Genomic DNA, 20110 nt, shown 5'->3' with positions numbered 1-20110 from the left:
CAAGCCGGGTCGGTACACAGTAGATCAGTTGATGCAGATAAGCCAGGGATTCAGCAGGAGAAGGGCTAATTGACAAGCCGGGTCGGTACACAGTAGATCAGTTGGTGCAGATAAGCCAGGGATTCAGCAGGAGAAGGGTTAATTGACAAGCCGGGTCGGTACACAGTAGATCAGTTGATGCAGATAAGCCAGGGATTCAGCAGGAGAAGGGCTAATTGACAAGCCAGGTCGGTACACAGTAGATCAGTTGATACAGATAAGCCAGGGACTCAGCAGGAGAAGGGTTAATTGACAAGCCGGGTCGGTACACAGTAGATCAGTTGATGTAGATAAGCCAGGGATTCAGCAGGAGAAGGGTTAACTGACAAGCCGGGTCGGTACACAATAGATCAGTTGGTGCAGATAAGCCAGGGATTCAGCAGGAGAAGGGTTAATTGACAAGCCGGGTCGGTACACAGTAGATCAGTTGATACAGGTAAGCCAGGGACTCAGCAGGAGAAGGGTTAATTGACAAGCCGGGTCGGTACACAGTAGGTCAGTTGATGTAGATAAGCCAGGGATTCAGCAGGAGAAGGGTTAACTGAAAAGCCGGGTCGGTACACAGTAGATCAGTTGATGCAGATAAACCAGGGATTCAGCAGGAGAAGGGTTAACTGACAAGCCGGGTCGGTATACAGTAGATCAGTTGGTGCAGATAAGCCAGGGATTCAGCAGGAGAAGGGTTAATTGACAAGCCAGGTCGGTACACAGTAGATCAGTTGATACAGATAAGCCAGGGACTCAGCAGGAGAAGGGTTAATTGATAAGCCGGGTCGGTACACAGTAGATCAGTTGATGTAGATAAGCCAGAATGTAATAAAATGGTAACAACAATAGTCAAATGATTGGTTTCTTAGTTAAAAATGACTTACTCATGTATTGTAATGATGTGAGATAATAAGAACGTACCCCCCTCACTATAGCTAGAATACTAGAATAATACATTTCAAATCCGAGTTTGTTGCCCCTTATAATTCTATATATAAATATATATCCCATATATCCTTCACTTCAGTCGTGCATATATTGCTGCTTCTTGTACAGTATTTCCCGTACATTGCCTTTGTTTCTTTGTTCCCTTAGCACATTCACATGGGAATTCAATATAGCAATTAGAACAGCTGTTTAGCTTTGTAACGGGAATTAATTCACATAGTGATGAAATCTTTCTTCCATGTTACATGTTCCCCCGTTGTACATTATTATACAGAGAGGTAACACATGTATACATCACCAGACATTGCAGTGGATTTATCCAACCTTCTAAAACTAAAAGTGGAGATGTTGCCTATAGCAACCAATTAGATTCTAGACATTATGTATCTAGTACATGCTATAAAATGATAGGTAGAAACTGATTGGTTGCTATGGGCAACATCTCCATTTTTAGAAGATTTGTGCGGGTTCGGCACAGTAAAGCCGGATCACACACCCCTGTAATGGCCTTTGTTCCGCTATTGGCGTAGAGCATTAACTATGTTGTATATAAATCAGGGATGAATTTAAGCCCCTTTGGTATGGTTTAAATGGCAGCGTTGTCCAGGGGCTGGCAGGGCTGGGGGGCAGAGCCGGTCCCATAGTGGGCTACCTTGGCTGGGTCACCGGGCTACCTGCATTATATTTTCTTTAAAATGTTCCTACTAGACGAGGTCAGATTATTCAAGTGCCATGAGGGGGCGATAAGAGGGAGAGTCCTTAAACTCAAACCATCGGAACCATATTACAGTGAAATCTGAAAATCGTCCTTTGCTAGACATGGAAACATCCATGGAGATAAACCAGTCTATCCTATTAAACCGCTCATTCAGGCTCGGGGTACAGGAGACCTCCCATGTATTGGAATCACTGCTTTTGCTGCATTGTTTTAAGTGACTGAGCAATGATTTATTTATTTTGTATTGGGACATCAGAATATTTGGAAGGTTGAATAACCAGTATTCTGGGCTCTCGGGCACTAGGCTACCCATGATTTCCATTGCATATTCTTTACCCTGATGCCAAAATGGAGCTAGAGCCCCAAATATGTAGCGGAGACCCTGTTCCCCTCCACACCTCCAGCAGGAACCCCAGACACCTGGATGCATTTTACAAAGTTGAGACGGACACCTGTACCTGTGAGAAAGGAACTTGAACTCCGTCTCTACTACGGACAGACTGGTGGTAGAGTTGGCCAGAGTACATTGGAATATTTTAGTCTAAGGGTTATATTTACTATACTACGGGTTTGGAAAAGTGGAGATGTTGCCTATAGCAACCAATCAGATTCTAGCTGTCATTTTGTAGAATGTAATAAATAAATGACAACTAGAATCTGATTGGTTGCTATAGGCAACATCTCCACTTTTTCAAACCCGCAGTATAGTAAATATACCCGTAAGTCGGTCGTTACTTATAGTTCCCGGATCCCCGTCGCTAAACTTCCGCTTCAACTTTTGATTCGCCATATTTCACTGTATTTGCATTTTGGAGAATTGATAGCCTATGAATACAGCTGGGGTGGTGGCTGTCAGTTCCTTCTACTGTGTGGTGGGGTTGGGGCTGGGAACAGCGAAAGCCAAATTCTGCCGGCGACAAGTGTTCAATTTTGCAGCACAGTGCGGAATGGATGGAAAAATTGCGCTTCTCCACCTTTTTGTGTTGGTTTGTGACTGCCTGTATTCTGCATTTTACTATGTGTGGGACGCTCAGCATTCATTAGTGTCACTGGGAATAGGGTATATAAGAGGTGTAAGAATGCAAAATCTGGGAAAGGCTCAATGGTGGTCTTCTCACCTCCCACCACCCCTGAGAACAGGGGAATCTTCTGCCCCAGTCAAATCTGTAGCCCGGGGGAGATGGGGTGCAGGGGGCCTCGGAGCTGGTGGCAACCTGACATTGCTGGTTCCCCCCTTCCCCTCCCCTGTAGCCAATGTATCCCCTGCAACCCCTAAAATTACACCCCTGGGTGACCGTGCTGTGGGCGCCTGGAAATGGCCATTGTGGATACGGAAATTTATATTTTTATAGTCTACATTAGAGGGACAATTATTCCTTTTATAATGCACAAGTTTTCCAAATGAACTCTGAGCTGATGACATCAGAAGCCGCTGTTTATACAGATTATGTTTACAGAGGTTTATACATTTCTAAACACCACTTGTATGTTGGAAACTAATACAATATCTATTTATAGGATTAGACCTAATGATAATGTACAGGGGACCATAGAGCTTCACCATGCATCTAGCCGTCTGTGCTCATCCCCTCTGCTTGCATCACACTGGTGGTACAGAGCATCTCTTCCTCCTTCTGCTCTCCCTGTGGATTCTCTGCAGCCTCACCACATCCTCGCACACACGGTGTGTGCAATACAAGCAGCATCTGCTAATCCTACAGCTGAGAACACTGCACAGGGAAGGCGAGAGAGGACCGGGTGCTAGCACTGCCTGCAATCCGCTGGGAGAGCACATCTCAGACCAGCCACAGCTCGTGAGAGTGCAGACAGGAGACTGCCATGGTTTGCAATGAAGTTTCTGCTACAATTCAGCATCAGACGGGGTACATATAGGGCAGGGACCCAGTGCCCCTACATGCCGCTAGCTCCTCTCCTTGGCTGAGACGGTAAGCATCCGTTCATCCTTATTTTATTCCCTGCTGGTGTCTGGGTGATGCTGTAAACAAATTGCAAATCCAATGCTGTTTGGTAACATTAACTGTTGCTGAGGCTTTTCTTCCGCAGACCATTCAATGCTTAAGGTGGGAGAATTTTATCTCAGTTGTTGCTATATGAGAGCTCAGTGAGAGAGGGAAGGTGACAGTCTTGCTACATTCAGCCTTTATATGATTCCATTGAGAAGTCTCTTGGAATCTAGAACATATATTACATTGGAATTGTTACATCATATTTTGTCATGATAAAAAAAACACACGTATGTGCTTTATAGTAAGATTAGGCACCCTTTGTGTCTCCACTTGGATATACATAGGTCAACTACCTCTTATTTCAAGCATTTTTCTTCAGGGCCTAAACCCATATTACCCCCCTCCGTATGCAGTTAGCTTTCCTGATTTGCTCAGTGTCCTGTAGTTGCCTTGTATTGTACATTCTGTGTTCAGACCAGACCTGACTGCAAAGAGGATTTTGCCACAGGGATTTGTGAATAACTGTTCCTTTCACTCTCACGGAAACGCTGCTAAATTCCTCCGGGACGCCTGGGAAATCTGTTCGCTTGGCTGGTCACCCGGTTATCTCTCTCTCCTCATTAGAACTGAAGCATAATGACTCAGTGATTAAGAGGACCATGTCACCATCGGCCTCCTTGTTTTATATGCACACCACCGTAAGACAAGTTAAACAATATAACATGTATTTATTATCTGCTAATTGAATTGTCTGGCTGAATCACTGCACAAACTCTGCAATGAAACTGTGACAGTAAGACGCAGGTTGTACAACAGAGGCGCCCAAACTCTGTCCTCAAGAGCTACCAACAGGTCATGTTTTCAGGATCTCTTTAATCATGCACAGGTGAGTTAACCTATTTATGTGTGTGTGTGTGTGTGTGTGTGTAAGTGACTGGAATGTCATAGTGTTACAGTGAAGGCAGTAGGAGAAGTGGTGGTATACCCCCCCTGTATACCCGCCACTTCTACCACTGGGATTAATACTAAGAACATATAAACTACTCACTTCATATAGTTATATCAATAGCAGACAGGCAACATATATCTCCTGTGTTTTAGACAATATCTTTTCATGCAAATTGTCCCACTTCAAGCTTAGTTGCATAGACCTACAATGAGTGTCTTCTCCTCCAAACTGGTTTGTGATATTTTTAGTTGTTTATGGTGATCTATCTCTTATGTTCATTTATACACAACCCGCTCTGAACACAATACAGTGTTCCCCACCTATCAGCTTCAGAGATTAATTCACCATCAGCCAATCAGAAGAGGCTAGATGGTGCACAGGATATGGCTTCTGACTGGTGTACATACCGCGCTAGTCTGCCTCAGTCGTATTTACATGAACGCACCCTTACTGTACTCCGCTTACGTTAGACCGCCCCCACCCTCCCACATCTCTACAGTCGTAGGTACAGATACGTGCAACTCTACGTTTGCATGGCTTGTTTTCTGGGCATGCATAGTACAAATGTACGTATTTTACGCTATGCAAATCGGTATTCATCCTATTCAGCATCAGGCCCTAAATGTATTAATAGAGTTCAAAATATTAAACTGCACATATAAAAATAATTTATTATACCCTTAAAAAAAATTAAAAAAAATAAACAACTCTTTTTTTGCTAATCATTAATAAAAGATTTGTAATCTATTCACCAAAAGTGTAGTTACTAGCCAAAAACGCGTCCTGTCCCGTGGGCCAAACTGTGGGAGTTTTGCGCGCCTCTACTCACAGGGAGAGATTCAGTTTGGTGCAAGGTGTCTCTGGAACGTTTGAGGAGACACCTTGCTCTGATGTTCTGGCTGGATTCTCCACCCCACAGACGTACAAGGGAACTATGAGTGGAGATTACTACTGTAATTGCCGGCAATCCCCCCCCATAGTATCATAATTATCCAAGTTAAACCAGAATATTCCCCTAAAATGCGGCTTTATACTATTAAAACAATGTTATATCACACAGAGATTTTCTGCCTCCCCAACTGTTGTGGGACTACCCGCTGTCTGCCCAATATAAATAAAGTGACCACAGACTGCTGTATGGTAACACGGGCTGAGCATTAGCAGTGACTGTGCTGGAAGTAGGTTGTGATGTAACAATGGTTTGAGATTAATTCCTCTCTCTTTGCTGCTTTCATTATCGTCTGATGTGCGGAGGGTGACGACCTCCTGATCGCCCTGACATTGAGACACACTGAGCATAATAAGGCCACAATTCAGCCTGTAGCCGCAGGGGAGGCTGCTTAGCCCACGTCTCCTATTGCTGACATTAAACAGACACATTAAGGGTCGTGGTTTGGAAATGAGGACGCAGGGTGAGAATAAGCCAGGGCAGATAACAGGAGGAAAATGTTAGTTCTGGATAAAACCCCATCCCTGACCGTCATATGAATGTAAGGTTTATATAAGGAGCAGGAGATATTGGGCCTGATTCAAGTGGAACAAAAGCGTAACTTGCAATAGGAAGAGTGGAATGTAATTGTATCCATACGTACCCCGTATTCAGAGCTGAAGACGCTCCTCAGACACTTACTTGCCAACATGTACAAAAACCTTTTATTTTATATGTTACAAACACAATTGCAATGAAGCATCATTTAACCTTGAATAAACTAGCTAATACAATAGGAAAATTTCCCGATGTGTACAAAAGAAAAAAAAAAAATATCTTTGTTACAAGTTACAACACACTTGGCAAATCCTAATCTCAGGCTGAGCAACTATGAAAGTCTCAATAAGTGTCTGCAAACCTCTAATTACAAGCAGTTAATCTGCTACTTACACCTGCCCCGGCCACCTGCAAATAAAACCTCTTTTTCGGCCCTCTCTGTGACTGCAGCACAGGCTACACCCGCAAGCAGTCGCCCTCACTGTACATTGCCTACGTTAGAACACCCCTCCCCTTCCTGTCACGCCTCTTGAGGCGTAAGGAGACGTAAGTGATAAAATATCACCGGTCTGAATAACTGAAGTCGTGTACATTCACTTTTTTCAATATCTGATCATGCCTAGTGGGAAAAAACAGAAAGACCCGCTACTTAAATGTGTGCACGTCTCGCTCTTAGTCAGCCGCATTGTGAATAGTTACATTTTCAAATAATTTCCAGGGACACGTTGATGCACATAGGACGGTCTAAGGGGACTTTGGGTCACTATAATGGCCAGATTATTATATTTACTGAACGTGGATAATTAGTGTATATATTTGTATTTTAAATAGTCCATTAAAATAAATAGTAAAATAGAAAAGCAATGGAATGATAATGGAGCGAAAACTGCATACAAAATGTCAGGATCCAAACTTTAAAACAAGGGACTGTCCCAAATCGTGTCTTATGGATTGATGGGGCTTAAGTCAAATCTAGGGAAGTCTGGATAGACTGGTGGACAGTTAGTGACCAATGCCGGGCGGATCAAGGGTCTGACCAAGTGTGTCCTGGTCTTACTAACCGCAATGTCGTGAGCTATGATTTGTGTGGTGGGAGAGGGGATAAAAATTATGAAGCCCCCTCTGTCCTGCCCACCAGTATTTATCAGTAGTCTCACAAGACCACCCAGTCTCAGAGCAGAAGGCGACTGTAGAATAGATTTGGGGGGGCTTCTTCTGGAGATACATGTCCAGTACATGGCTCAGAAGAGGCCTCTGCTCTGCTCTTCTGAGAGCACAGAGGGTGCATTAAGGGGGGTCCCGGGGGTGAGCTGGGGTCTTGTATGGGGGGGGGGGGGTGACCCAGCATTGACAACCTCCCTGATATCCAGGCCCCTCAGCCACAACATCTTCTTTTGTTACACCCCTGCTCCCAATAGTTCTGAATTTGGGGGGGCTGAGGTAATTTTTTTGCACCTCAGGCAACAGATTGACTAGGAACACCCCTGCCTGCATTGCATCCAATGTTTACAACGTAAGCATGAGGCCATTCAGCTTTTTTACGCATAAATATTGTCTACACAATGAAGTTTTGAGAACGCGCTGAATGGAACGTGCGGGTAAGATGCATTAGTCTCAGTCCAGGCTCTCTCTCTATTATTTGTATACAGACTATTGATTTAGCACTGAAATCAATGAAAACAGGAGATATAAATGTGTGCTTTATTGTGGATTTGTGGACATTCTAAATAAAAGCCTCTGGGCTTATCTGACCTTTCTGCCAAATACCAGGATATCCTCATAGAGAGCACAGATCAATACAGTTCTCCATCTCTACTCAGGCTGGGGGGCATCTGCCCCAAGGGGCGCTCCCATGGTGGGTTATCTTGGGCTTGGCCAACTGCATTTGTCTTTCTATAAAATAGGCTGCTGACCGTACCACACCGTGGAGCGACGGATGTGTTCCCAGTATGGCAGATGGACTGATAAATTACAATGCATTTAACTACCTGCTATAAAAATCTGTTTCCAAATTGTACATAGTACAAAAACTCTTATAATTTAATTTTTCCCCATCCCCCTCTCCTCCCGCTGTTCCCTAAATAACTTTTCTCCTTTCTAATATCAACAACCCATAACTCAAATGCAAAGAATGAGATGAGGTTATTTCTACCCGAATCAAAATGTACGAGGTGGCCATAACCAGACACTGGCCATTACTGCCAACAGGAACCCTTTTCCACCATCTGCATAATCATCATCAGCTATTTATATAGCGCCACTAATTCTGCAGCGCTGTACAGAGAACTCACTCACATCAGTCCCCATTGGAGCTTACAGTCTAAATGCCCTAACACACAAACACACACAGAGACAGAGAGAGACTAAGGCAATGTTGGCTAACCTGTGACACTCCAGGTGTTGTGAAACTACAAGTCCCAGCATGCTTTGCCAATATATAGCAGCTTATAGCTGGAAGGGTATGCTGGGACTTGTAGTTTCACAACAACTGGGGGTAAATGTATTAACATGCGGGTTCTTCAACACCCGCGAGTTCAGCGAAGACGCTGAACTCGCGGGTGTTGAAGAACCCGCATGTTAATACATTTACCCCCTGGAGTGTCACAGGTTAGCCAACACTGGACTATGGTCAATTTAATAGCAGCCAATTAACCTATTAGTATGTTTTTGGAGTTTGGGAGGAAACTGGAGCACCCGATAGAAACCCACGCAAACACTGGGAGAACACACAAACTTCACACAAATAAATCCATGGTTGGAAATTGAACTCATGAACCCAGTGCTGTAAGGCACAAGTGCTAACCATTGAGCCACCGTGCTGCCCTATGTAATAGCAGAAGCACATTAATAGGGACACATAAAGCAATGTATATAAAATAGCTACATGTAAAACTGATACTTGAGACAAGTTATTTAAAACCTGAATGATTCTCTGATGGGAAGTATTTTAGGTAAAAGAAAGTAAAAGTTGCAGTAAATGCGTTTGTGACTTTAAAGTGATGTTTTTATTTTTGCCAACTTGAGCATTTCCATCACAAAATACGAGCCGCAGAATGCAGCCCAAAGTATAGATACGTGGACACCCCAGGAATGCATGTACTTGGCTGACACATTTGCATATAAAAAATGCAATTTTCCCAGTCTCTTTTCTCCAATGTGTGCGATATCACTGTATAAAAGTAAAAATCACCTGAAAAAAAAGTGTTTTATTTTTACATAAATCAATGTTGCATACTTTCAACATTTAATGATTTATGGTTTGATTACCATGGCAAACACAGTCACATGGCACATGATGTAGTGAGCAGAGAAGCTTTGGAACACCCCTCTGTGCTCTGTCTGGACTGTGACATACTCCTCCTCCTTCTGCCATCACATGACATGCTGAGAGCTGTGAGCCTGTGTCTGTGTGGCAGTCTGAATGTGTCAGGCAGCCATTTTTTTGCCAACCAGAGTGCATTTGACAATGAAATAATCATTTGTAGGAGGACAGCTAAGAAAAACTATGCATGATTAAAATGAATTTAACTTATTTAAAGAAGACAAAAAAATAAACCTTTTGTGTGGGATTCCTGGTTTAGTTCAATTTTCTCTAATTAGCACATGCCAAATGGTCTTCTGAAATGGTGGGACCGAGGGGTCTATTTATTAAGTTGCAATGAGCCAAAAATCTGGAGAAAACAGTTGAACGCCCAACTCTGCTCTTCTTTCAATTGATAAAGGGGTTAAAGCAGAAGAAATCAGAGATATGTAGCGATACAAAATAATACTTACTGCCGCCCACTAACCAGCAATGATGACTATTACCCATTGTGTATTTATTTTTAGTGATAGGATTTGTATCTAAAAGTAAATTCACCGCCCTGTATTTTCCTGTTGGACTGTAGTCTGCTCTTAATTTTTGAGTCTTTCCTGTGTTGTGGTTGATTATTGGACATAATTGAGCCTTCCCTTAGGAATAATCTTCAGTTTAGTGCCGAAAGCCTTTACTGTTTAATAACGAGTGTCAGTAGCAAGATGACTGACATAAGCTCATCAATAACCAATCTTCTTCTGCAGCCAATTCCACTCTACTGCTCAGCAACACGTTCCAGATCAATAGACAGTGAGACATTCATGTGAATACTGGGAGAGGAGATTGCATGGGCAAATGTGTCAATTTCAGCCACTACATGGTAGAAACACTGGATATTATACAAATACGGATGTCAACAACAAGCTTTTATTTCCAGTGCCTCTGTTATTATCCCAGTGGGCCAGCGCTTTTGTGTAAGAGCAGTGGGATATTTAATCTATCCAAATTGGGATTGCTTATTCCAGCGCAGCCTTGGTAAACCTCTGGCTCCCCAGCTTTTGTGGATCTATAAGCCCCAGTGCTGACAGATTATACGCAGTGGTTGCTGAACAAGAAACATTTGGTTCCAGGTGAATATTTATTAAAACAATATAGACTAGGAGGATGTAGCAAAACCTTGAGTAATATTTCTAACATTTGTAAATAATATTGTAAAGTTTACGTACAGCATCAGAACTGATGCTGCTTCAGGGGCCCCTGCAATAGACTATGGTAGGTCCCTCAGAGAATCCAGGATTGTCTCAACACATAAGCCTGGGTGTCATGAGCTATAATAAACTGTATTATTGTTATTGCACCTGTAAAGCCATATTGTGCAGTGGTGTAATATGTATATATTCCTTACAGAAAATTGGACTTCTTGTCACACAAATGGGGATCCTTGTTATTCCTTATGCTGCTAGCAATAAAAGCAAACAACCATTAAGTGATTAAATAGTTTATACTTAGCTAAAACAGTGATCAGTCAGGGAGCCCCGTTGTCTCATTTCATTTTGGACACCTGATTTCTTTACTTTATTTTCCTGTGATTCCAGTGTGAGGCTGGTCTGTCTTTGTTTAACTCATTCTTATATAGAAGTGATTTTGTAGATGGTTCCCTTGACCGTGACCATATAAGGTAATAATACAAATGTACATATATGATTCACTGAGCACAGCATACCAGTTATGGTTATATCAGAAACAATAGTATACATTGAAGGTATATAGCCACATAAAAAGCACATTTATGTGTAACCCTTACAAGGCACGGCCCACTCTCAGACCTAATAGAGCCTCAGTAATTATAAAAGTTACAAGGTTAAGCACCTTATTTGGTACAATGCGGGTCTTTTACATAAGTCCCTCCATAATATTGCTACATATTTAGGCGAATGTCATTAGGCTATGAGCACATATTGTCTATTTTCAGTGACATCAATTTGAAGAGACTTTGAAATGGGTGGGGCTATAACCAACCTGTAGCCAATCAGAGCATTAGAACATTGGCTACAGGTTGGTCTAATCCTGTGAATCATTAGAACTTACACAAAGGTAAGTAACTGTGGCTTCCTGCTACCTCCATTCCCCTCCTCAAATCATGTCACTGCCCCTGTCACATGCAGCCCTGTCCTCACTGACACATCACTCATCTCCTGATATACTCTGTGCTGCTGGGGCCCCTGCTCCTTCCACTATATAACTCTCAGTCTGTGGCTTCCTGCTGCCTCCATTCCCCTCCTCACATCATGTCACTGCCCCTGTCACATGCAGCCCTGTCCTCACTAACACATCACTCATCTCCTGATATACTCTGTGCTGCTGGGGCCCCTGCTCCTTCCACTATATAACTCTCAGTCTGTGGCTTCCTGCTGCCTCCATTCCCCTCCTCAAATCATGTCACTGCCCCTGTCACATGCAGCCCTGTCCTCACTCACACATCACTCATCTCCTGATATACTCTGTGCTGCTGGGGCCCCTGCTCCTTCCACTATATAACTCTCAGTCTGTGGCTTCCTGCTGCCTCCATTCCCCTCCTCACATCATGTCACTGCCCCTGTCACATGCAGCCCTGTCCTCACTGACACATCACTCATCTCCTGATATACTCTGTGCTGCTGGGGCCCCTGCTCCTTCCACTATATAACTCTGTCTGTGGCTTCCTGCTGCCTCCATTCCCCTCCTCAAATCACGTCACTGCCTTTGTCACATGCAGCCCTGTCCTCACTGACACATCAATCATCTCCTGATATACTCTGTGCTGCTGGGGCTCTGCTCCTTCCACTATATAACTCTCAGTCTGTGGCTTCCTGCTGCCTCCATTCCCCTCCTCACGTCATGTCACTGCCCCTGTCACACACAGTCCTGTCCTCACTAATATAATCACACAAGTGAATGAGTCACTGCTGCCCACAATATTTGAACACTCACTCCTCATAATTATGGCATAAAGTGCTCTGAATCTAGTGAAATTCAATAAGTTTGTAATAAATTGCAGCAAAATTACCAATGAATGGCCTCCTCGTATAACTCAAGGCTGGAATAATTACATTTAATATGATGGCTTTCTGTTTAGGCAACTGATGTTACATACAGTCCTTTCCACTCCCCTTTTACATATCGATCTTTACCCATATATATGATCATTGCAAGCTTGTCTTGAGCTGGTGACAATTCCTACTTGAGGCGCAGTTCTGTAATCCGTGAAGTGTCTATCTAAATTCTCTCAGTAAATATCTGAAAGTCGCTGTTTTCCTGACAGCGCTGATGCTAAAGAGAAATGTACTTTAATATCATGTGGAAACTTTATACTGTCACAGACTGTCAGGAGATTAGTCATAAATTGGTGCAAACTAGACCGTCGACGCACGGCGGTTTCTGCTGCAGGAGTCTGTGGAATTGTAATAAGACGAATTCTGAGGTGTCAAATTGGAATCTTATCCGTCTCCACATTATATCTGTGTTATTAATGAGGGATGATGACCATGGAAGTAATATCAGGACTACAGTAGCGATATTACTGCCTCCAATCAGAATCCTTAACCTAGAATAAACAATATATCTTCTGGCCGTGTTATCTGCTAAAGGACAAGGTTATCTGGAAAACGACAACGCTATTGTTAGAGAGATAGTTCTTTCCACACCTATTTGTCATCTCTTGGCAGACAAAACATTATCTTTCTTCTTCTTCGTTTATAAATAACGTTAAAAAAGATATTTTGTGTTTAAAATGTTAAATCGGCTTTGTCATTGTGTTTTATGAAAAATAAAACTGGTTATATTGGTCCATTAAATGAGCAAAGAAAACTATTTGTATAAAACAAAGCTAGCAGTTTTTGTTAACATTTTTTTATTTTTTTTATTTTGATTAATTGGGCAGAGCCATCTGTATCTTCTATTTCATGCTCCTGTATGTTATTTGTATCATCCATTATCCATCTTATTTATATAGCGCCAGCATATTCCGTAGCTCTTTACAGTTGGAAACAAACACAGTAATAAAACAATACTGGGTAAGAGGGCCCTGCCCACAAGCTTACAATCTATGATGATCTCCTCCATGTACAACTCTATGTAACGTATTGGCACCTCATAAATAAATTATAATAGTAATAATAGACTTATGAGCCTAAGGGATCCTGAGGGATGGAATTCTGAAATGTGTTGTAGAAAATAATTTTATAACAGTGTCAAACATGATTAGATTTTAAGAGGAGGTGAGTTTTTCAAACTGGATTTTAGTAGTGCAGTTGATGTGATATATTTGTATGTTGTGAAAGCATTTGATACCGCTGCACATAACAGCATGATCCATAGTATGAGCGTAGTAGGTCTTCGAGGGAGGAGGGAGGTATGTACTGGATAGAGAATTGGTTGAAAGCCAGAAGACAATGGATCGTTCTAAACAGAACATTTTTAGATTGGACTAAAGCTATTTAGTATTAAGTCCTGTTTATTGGATGAGGAATTATGTCTCTGGGGTGTGTCATAGAAAAGATATGACAGGTATAAGAATTTTGGGTTATTACTGAGCAGACTATGATTAACAACCGGTTGTGAATTTCTGCCCCATATTAATGTATACACTCTGAGTGACAGCCACTGGAAAATGGTCAGTTTTGGGTAATAAATCCAATTAAGAGCTGTCCATTTTGCTTCTGGATTTTTCCCAGCAACAAAATTAAACCATGTACTTAAGTGCTCTATTATCTGTATTTTTATGTCTTTTATTTCTCTTATTGTATTTATTTCATATGCAATGTATTATTTGTTGCTTTATTATATTCAATGTCCTGTACCTTTTTATATTAAATGTAAAATTTAATAAGTTTGACCCTGTTACTCTAACAAATCTTAAAACTTTTAGGAAGAGAAGTTTTGTTTGGCTGTGTTAACCCTTTGGCGGAGATTCAATTTGGCAAAGGGTGTCTCCAGAAGTCCACGGTAACACATTGCGCCGATGTTATGATTGGAATCTCCGCTCCTTCTTTTCTCGCAGATGCGCGAAAAAATGAGCGAATATTTCTACCGTAATGGCCGGCAGCGAGCACAGACGGACATTGTGCCAATGTCCGCATGCCACATCACCAGCAATTGAATCTTCCCCTTTGAAGAGTATAAGGTGTTAACTCCTTTGGCTAACAAAGAGCGTAGTGTGTGCCAGCATGTACACTTGTGTAACAGGAGATTTAGGGTCCTATTGACCTAATACAAGAAAAGGTGTCAGTAATTAGGTGTGTATGGATGTGAGAGAACTGCTTTGGGACATGATTTTGCTAGATCTGTAACCTGTGTGATCGTTCTGTGCAAAATGGAGTGCTAAAACTCTGTTTAACCCCTTGCAATAACATCCAAATCATGGTTGCAGCGAGTGCATTTGTGACACTTCTATTTGCAATTTATTTACGGTGGAGAGTTTTTCGGAACATTTTAGCCCACCTCTCCTTACCTTTTAATGGTTATTCTATAAGGGCGTGATAAAAAGACAGATAGTAAAATGTTTCTAGATAGAAACATGTAGAAATAGCCTGTATTGTGGCTGGTATATGTCAAAGAATGTCTAATTAGGTGGTGCAAAATAAATTGCATGATCAGTGATCACATGTGTAGAAATACCTCTGTACTTTACAGTTGTAGTTTGTCTGTCGATTTAATTATGATCTATAACCACCTCAAAAGAGACAGAGACCAGAATGATTCTGCACAGAGTATTACTATATGCTCATGCAATGTTGCTTTTCTGAGCCAGGTAACACTATTAACACTATTAATAAAACGTAAAATACTGTTTCTGAAAGGACATTTTATTAACAGCCCTAGAAGAAAAAAAATGGTCTAACAGTGTTTTGTATTTTTTTTTTTAACACCACAAACCAATGATAAGACGTTTGTTGGTGTATACCAGACATAATCACGACTCTTCCAACACATGAATGAAGATTGTTACTTTATAAGGCTGAAGATCATTTGGCTTGACACAGAATTGTTTTAGTACTGCTTGCCCTGATGGATAAGATCCCTCAAAGGCTTGTCCTTTTTTTTTTCTTCTTCTATTTTTAATTACCATAATTTAGAGATTGTAGAATTCCTTACAGCAGTAGCAGCTAAACTATATATTGCACTATATAATTTAATTTATACCGTGCCACAGGAATATTCTGGTTATCTTGAAAAATTAGTTTAAATCAAATAAAAAATAAAAATGAATCACCAAAAATTACAGTTCTTTGCGTGGTACAATTTACATTAATATATTGGCATTATTATCCTCAGAGTACTCTGGTTTCCTCCTACACTACAAAAAACATACAAGTAGGTTATTTGGCTACTATCAAAATTGACCCTGTGTGTGTGTGTGTGTGTGTGTGTTAGGGAATTTAGACTGTGAGCTCCAATGGGGCAGGGACTGATGTGAGTGAGTTCTCTGTACAGCGCTGCGGAATTGAAATATAAATGATGATGATGATTATATATCCCCATAGAATGTCCTCATCTTCTATATAGTTTCATAGACTTTGATTATTAGACATATTTATTTCCGATCATTGTCTTTGCACTGATCTATGTGTACATTTTTTGTAGCAATATATTAAACCACGGTCGACTTGTTGAGTGAGGCTGCGGATTTAAATATATTGTGAAAGTAGAACTATCCTCTTTATAGTATATCAAAAGATTAAAGGATTTTCAGCCTGAAATCACGCCCTCGGGATTAGAACATCCACTTTTTGCAGTATATGAAAAGATTAAAGGATTTTCTGCCATGCAATTTAACAAACTAAATATAACACTTTTTATATGTATTAATGCATTCGCTGGTACGAAAGCCTTTAAAAGTTTACATTTTTTTATTTGTTTGTATTAGTTGTATAAAATGCAACATTGCGGAATCTGCCTAAAATGTTGGGTTTTTTTGCGATTAGTTGTGTTTGCTCGAATTAAGACCTATAATACTTTGACGGATAAGGGACCTTCCCCTCCTGGTCCAGCGAGGTCCCCTTATCTCATTCAAAGGACGTTTCAAAACATCATGCTAATTGGCGGTTAGGTATGTAAGAGAAATGGTTCCACGCAGGGCCGGATTGATGGAAGGAAGGCCCCCCCCCAGCCATGAGTCCCCCCCCCCCCCCCCGTGAGCTTACCTCCTTCCGTTGTTCCACTCCCTGTAGCACTTACGCTGCGCGCAGTAATCCCCTTATTGAGGAGATCTCGCGAGAGTGAAACTATGACTCATAGTCTCACTCTCACGAGATCTCCTTAGTAAGGAGATTACTGTGTGCCACATAAGCCCTACAGTGATAGCAGGCAGCTAACAGCATAACATTTGCTGTTAGCTGCCTGCCATTCTCCTTGAACAGGTGACAGTTGGAGCCGGGGGCTGAATTTCGGCGGGCCCCCCAGGCAAGGCCCCTGGGCTGTAGCCCCTTTAGCCCTATTGTTAATCCAGCTCTGGTTCCATGTCTCCCAAGAGTATAAATATAAAATCTTTCAAGTTGAGTTCTTCAGTTTGGTCAATTGTAATCCGGGGTTGAATAAAGACTCATCTACACATAGTAAAGATGAAGTACGAGTATGTGGTAAGCCAAGCCTCTCACAGATGTCCACGAAAGAGTTGGGAGCAAATTTGAACATGATGCAGAGAAAGCCCTTAATCCCCACACTGACCCATTGTAATGTGTAATTAGGCTTTATACCTTTTGGAAACAATGGGTGTTTCCATGGTGGGGTGGTAAATGGAAATCATAGTTTGGATAGCAGAGACCGGGGCTGGTCTGAGGTGTTTGGGGAGCCAAGGGCTCAATCCTTAAAGTTTCCACAGCGCATCAATATCCACCCATTTCTTTCAGCCTGGACCAACAAGCCAGGAAACTATGTGACTTAGTTGCTTCGCATGATAATATCTTTCAAACACAGGGAGACTCAGGCCTCTATCCGATGTCAGGTTAGCAGGACCACATATTTTTATCCTCTAAGGTTTTTATTACCATTCCATATAAATGTCCTGCACAGTCATTGTGGAGTACTGGGAAAGGTAACTGGGGCTCGCATTGGTAATGTTTGATAGGAGTACAAAGCCTGGTCAATACATTCATTCTTATAGCATTAATTCTACCAAGCCATGAGATATCAAGTGGGCTCCAGGTGACTCAGTGTCATTTCAAATTGGCCAATAAGAGGGGTATAGTTGGCCGTAGTTCTTGGTGATTAAGATGCCCAGATAACAGATTGCTAGAGGTTTCTACTGGAATTTGATAATCAAGTTCCAGCGTTTTTACTGTATGTGACTGTAGGAGGGAAATGGAGGCTTCTGATTTGGTATAATTTACGTTGTATCCTGATAGGGAGCTAAAAGAATCATCAAAATTATAACATTTTAATTTATACTAAAACCCAACCATTTAAAGCGTCTCCGGCTTTACTCGATCCCTGTAATGGTACTGCATTATGTATTGCTGCAATTTGCAGCGATAAGGATTGGTACCACTGCTGCATAATAAATAGACACATTTAGTATTGTCACTAATTAATTACTAGTGCTAATAGTATATCTAGGTCTGTAGCTTAAGCAACCTGTGCCTGGTTACCAAGTGAATGGAGAAAGAGGTATCCTAAAGTGCGTCATCACTGTTCTTGTAGAAACGCCATGCCACAGCACACCACCCTAATTCCTAATCAATAGAACAGGATAACAGACCATCCCTCTTACTTTTTTATCCTAGCGATCCTTTAATTCAGCACTGTGATTGACATTGGATAATTGAATGACAGCGTGTGTTTGTGTCTCTCTAATTCGTACACTGAGGTTGAAACGCTGAGTGATAAAGACTCGCTGGCGAGCTACTACCAGCTTTAAACAGCTTTCTAGATCATATCCGCTCTGGTCCTTGTTGCTCACAGGATTAGGGATTAATCTTTCCTCAGCTGTCTAGAAACCGGCTGGGGTGCAGCGAGACGTAACAGGATCTAGATTCCTGTGCCAATGTCATAATAATTGGGACTGGGATGCAGGAAAAAAACCACACTGATGTCTCTTCCTCACTTTCATTGCTCTGGTTCATTAACTTGACAAATTACATCCACAAGCTGAAATTATGTAACCTCTCTGCCAAGCCCAGACACTGGATAATGTGCGTCACAGGCCGTAAATCTCTATGGATTCTGCTCACTGACCACATTTCCGGGATCTTTAGCTTTAAAGCAAATAGATTGTACATTTAGTTAATAGTCTAAGGAGCTTTCTATATAGCATAGCAAGTCCACACATTCCAAGATTTATTCTGTGTAAATGGTTTTATTAAGAGACCGGGTGCAAATTCTGGTTCATGTAATTAATAAATCAATACGGAGAACGCTGGCGTTCTGTTCAGGAAAATAATTGGCAGGTATTTTGTGACATTCTTGGACAAGGAATTTGTAAGGTGTTTTCAGCTTTGATAAGCCCGGCTGTTTACTCAGCTGTGCTAGTTACGTTAAGTTATTCCTCTGCTAATTGCTGTATCGAAAGTCTCTGAAGATCTGGCACATTGTAAACTTGCCTGGGCACGGATCTGTGTCCCAGTGGTACAATTACACCTAGTTATACTTACCTGTATTCCCAGGATACAATTGTATCATTTAAACTGTTATTTCTTAGCACGTTGCAGGTGATCAGGTCAACATACTGGGCCTGATTCATTAAGGAGTGTAACTGGAGATACGTTTTGTATAATGCACACATTATTCTGGCATGCCCAGAACCAGACCCCGTGCCACAGAACGCAGCCACGTTCAATTTATCTGTGAGCCCAAAGGGCCCTTATTACAGCCTATGATTTCAGAGAGGGGATCTGGGCATAGGCACTTAATGTACAGGAAGGACACGCCAAGCTGGAGCGCACGCAGCAGCTGCTGATTCAGTCTTATCAGATACAGGTCAGGTCTAACTCCTGATTACTAGTGATGGCGGCTGTGTATACAGCTAGAACATGTGTTTACAATCAGGAGGAACTATAATAATGTATTTTATTTACAGTAGACATTAATTACACCCTAATAAATGTATTTTATGGAAATATATATGTTTTATGTTTTGTGATTAATGCCTATATTAACAACAGGCGATATTAGTTCAATAGTTTGTTTTTTTTGGGTTTGTGTCTAATCCCCGTGTTCTTCTGTGACTTTATATCCCACATAAGTATTGGACGTATACTGCAGTGTATTGTCTGTTAGAGCAGAGCGGACCTAGACCCGTATTTATCACCAGACGTATCTTCATATCCGCTGCTTGTTGAATACGGACGTGTGTATGCCCGATGTACGTGCATTTCTTTTAAAAAAACAAAACAAAACCACATTACGTTTGTTTTGAGTTTGGTAATGAATCAGGCCCACAATATAACCAGCGGGATAAATACTGGGGATTACATATGTAGAAAGCCTGAACACCTTAAGCAAAGGCATCACGATCACCACCCATTCTCCCGAATTTATACCAAACAGACGGTGAAACAAGCAGTGTTTGTAGGAAAATCAGAAAGCTAAAATGAATGGCACTGAGGGCCTAACATGATAGTAACATGTGACAATGCGTGTTCCTTCTCTGGGCCATGTGCTTAGAAAAGACATGGGTGTAGATTTACTAAACCTTCTAAAAAGGAAAAGAGATAGTGTTGCCCATAGCAACCAATCAGATTCTAAC

The 20110-nt window shown here is 41.6% G+C and overlaps 1 protein-coding gene across 2 annotated transcripts in view; it reads left to right on the top strand.

The window, feature by feature from the left end:
* The window catches only part of OSBPL5 (oxysterol binding protein like 5), a 107120-nt gene that overhangs the window by 8370 nt on the left and 78640 nt on the right, over positions 1-20110 (top strand). The window contains exon 1 of one of the 2 annotated variants that reach the window (XM_075188413.1): positions 3281-3639. The exons of the other annotated variant lie outside the window; for it this stretch is intronic. The gene's annotated coding sequence lies outside the window, so the exon portion shown is untranslated. Of the gene's footprint in view, positions 1-3280; positions 3640-20110 lie in introns of those variants that run through there. 2 annotated transcript variants of the gene reach the window in all.

This window comes from Mixophyes fleayi, chromosome 10 (assembly GCF_038048845.1).
Source record: "Mixophyes fleayi isolate aMixFle1 chromosome 10, aMixFle1.hap1, whole genome shotgun sequence".
Classification (NCBI taxonomy): Eukaryota; Metazoa; Chordata; class Amphibia; order Anura; family Limnodynastidae; genus Mixophyes; species Mixophyes fleayi.
This window is presented reverse-complemented; position numbering and strand designations above follow the sequence as displayed.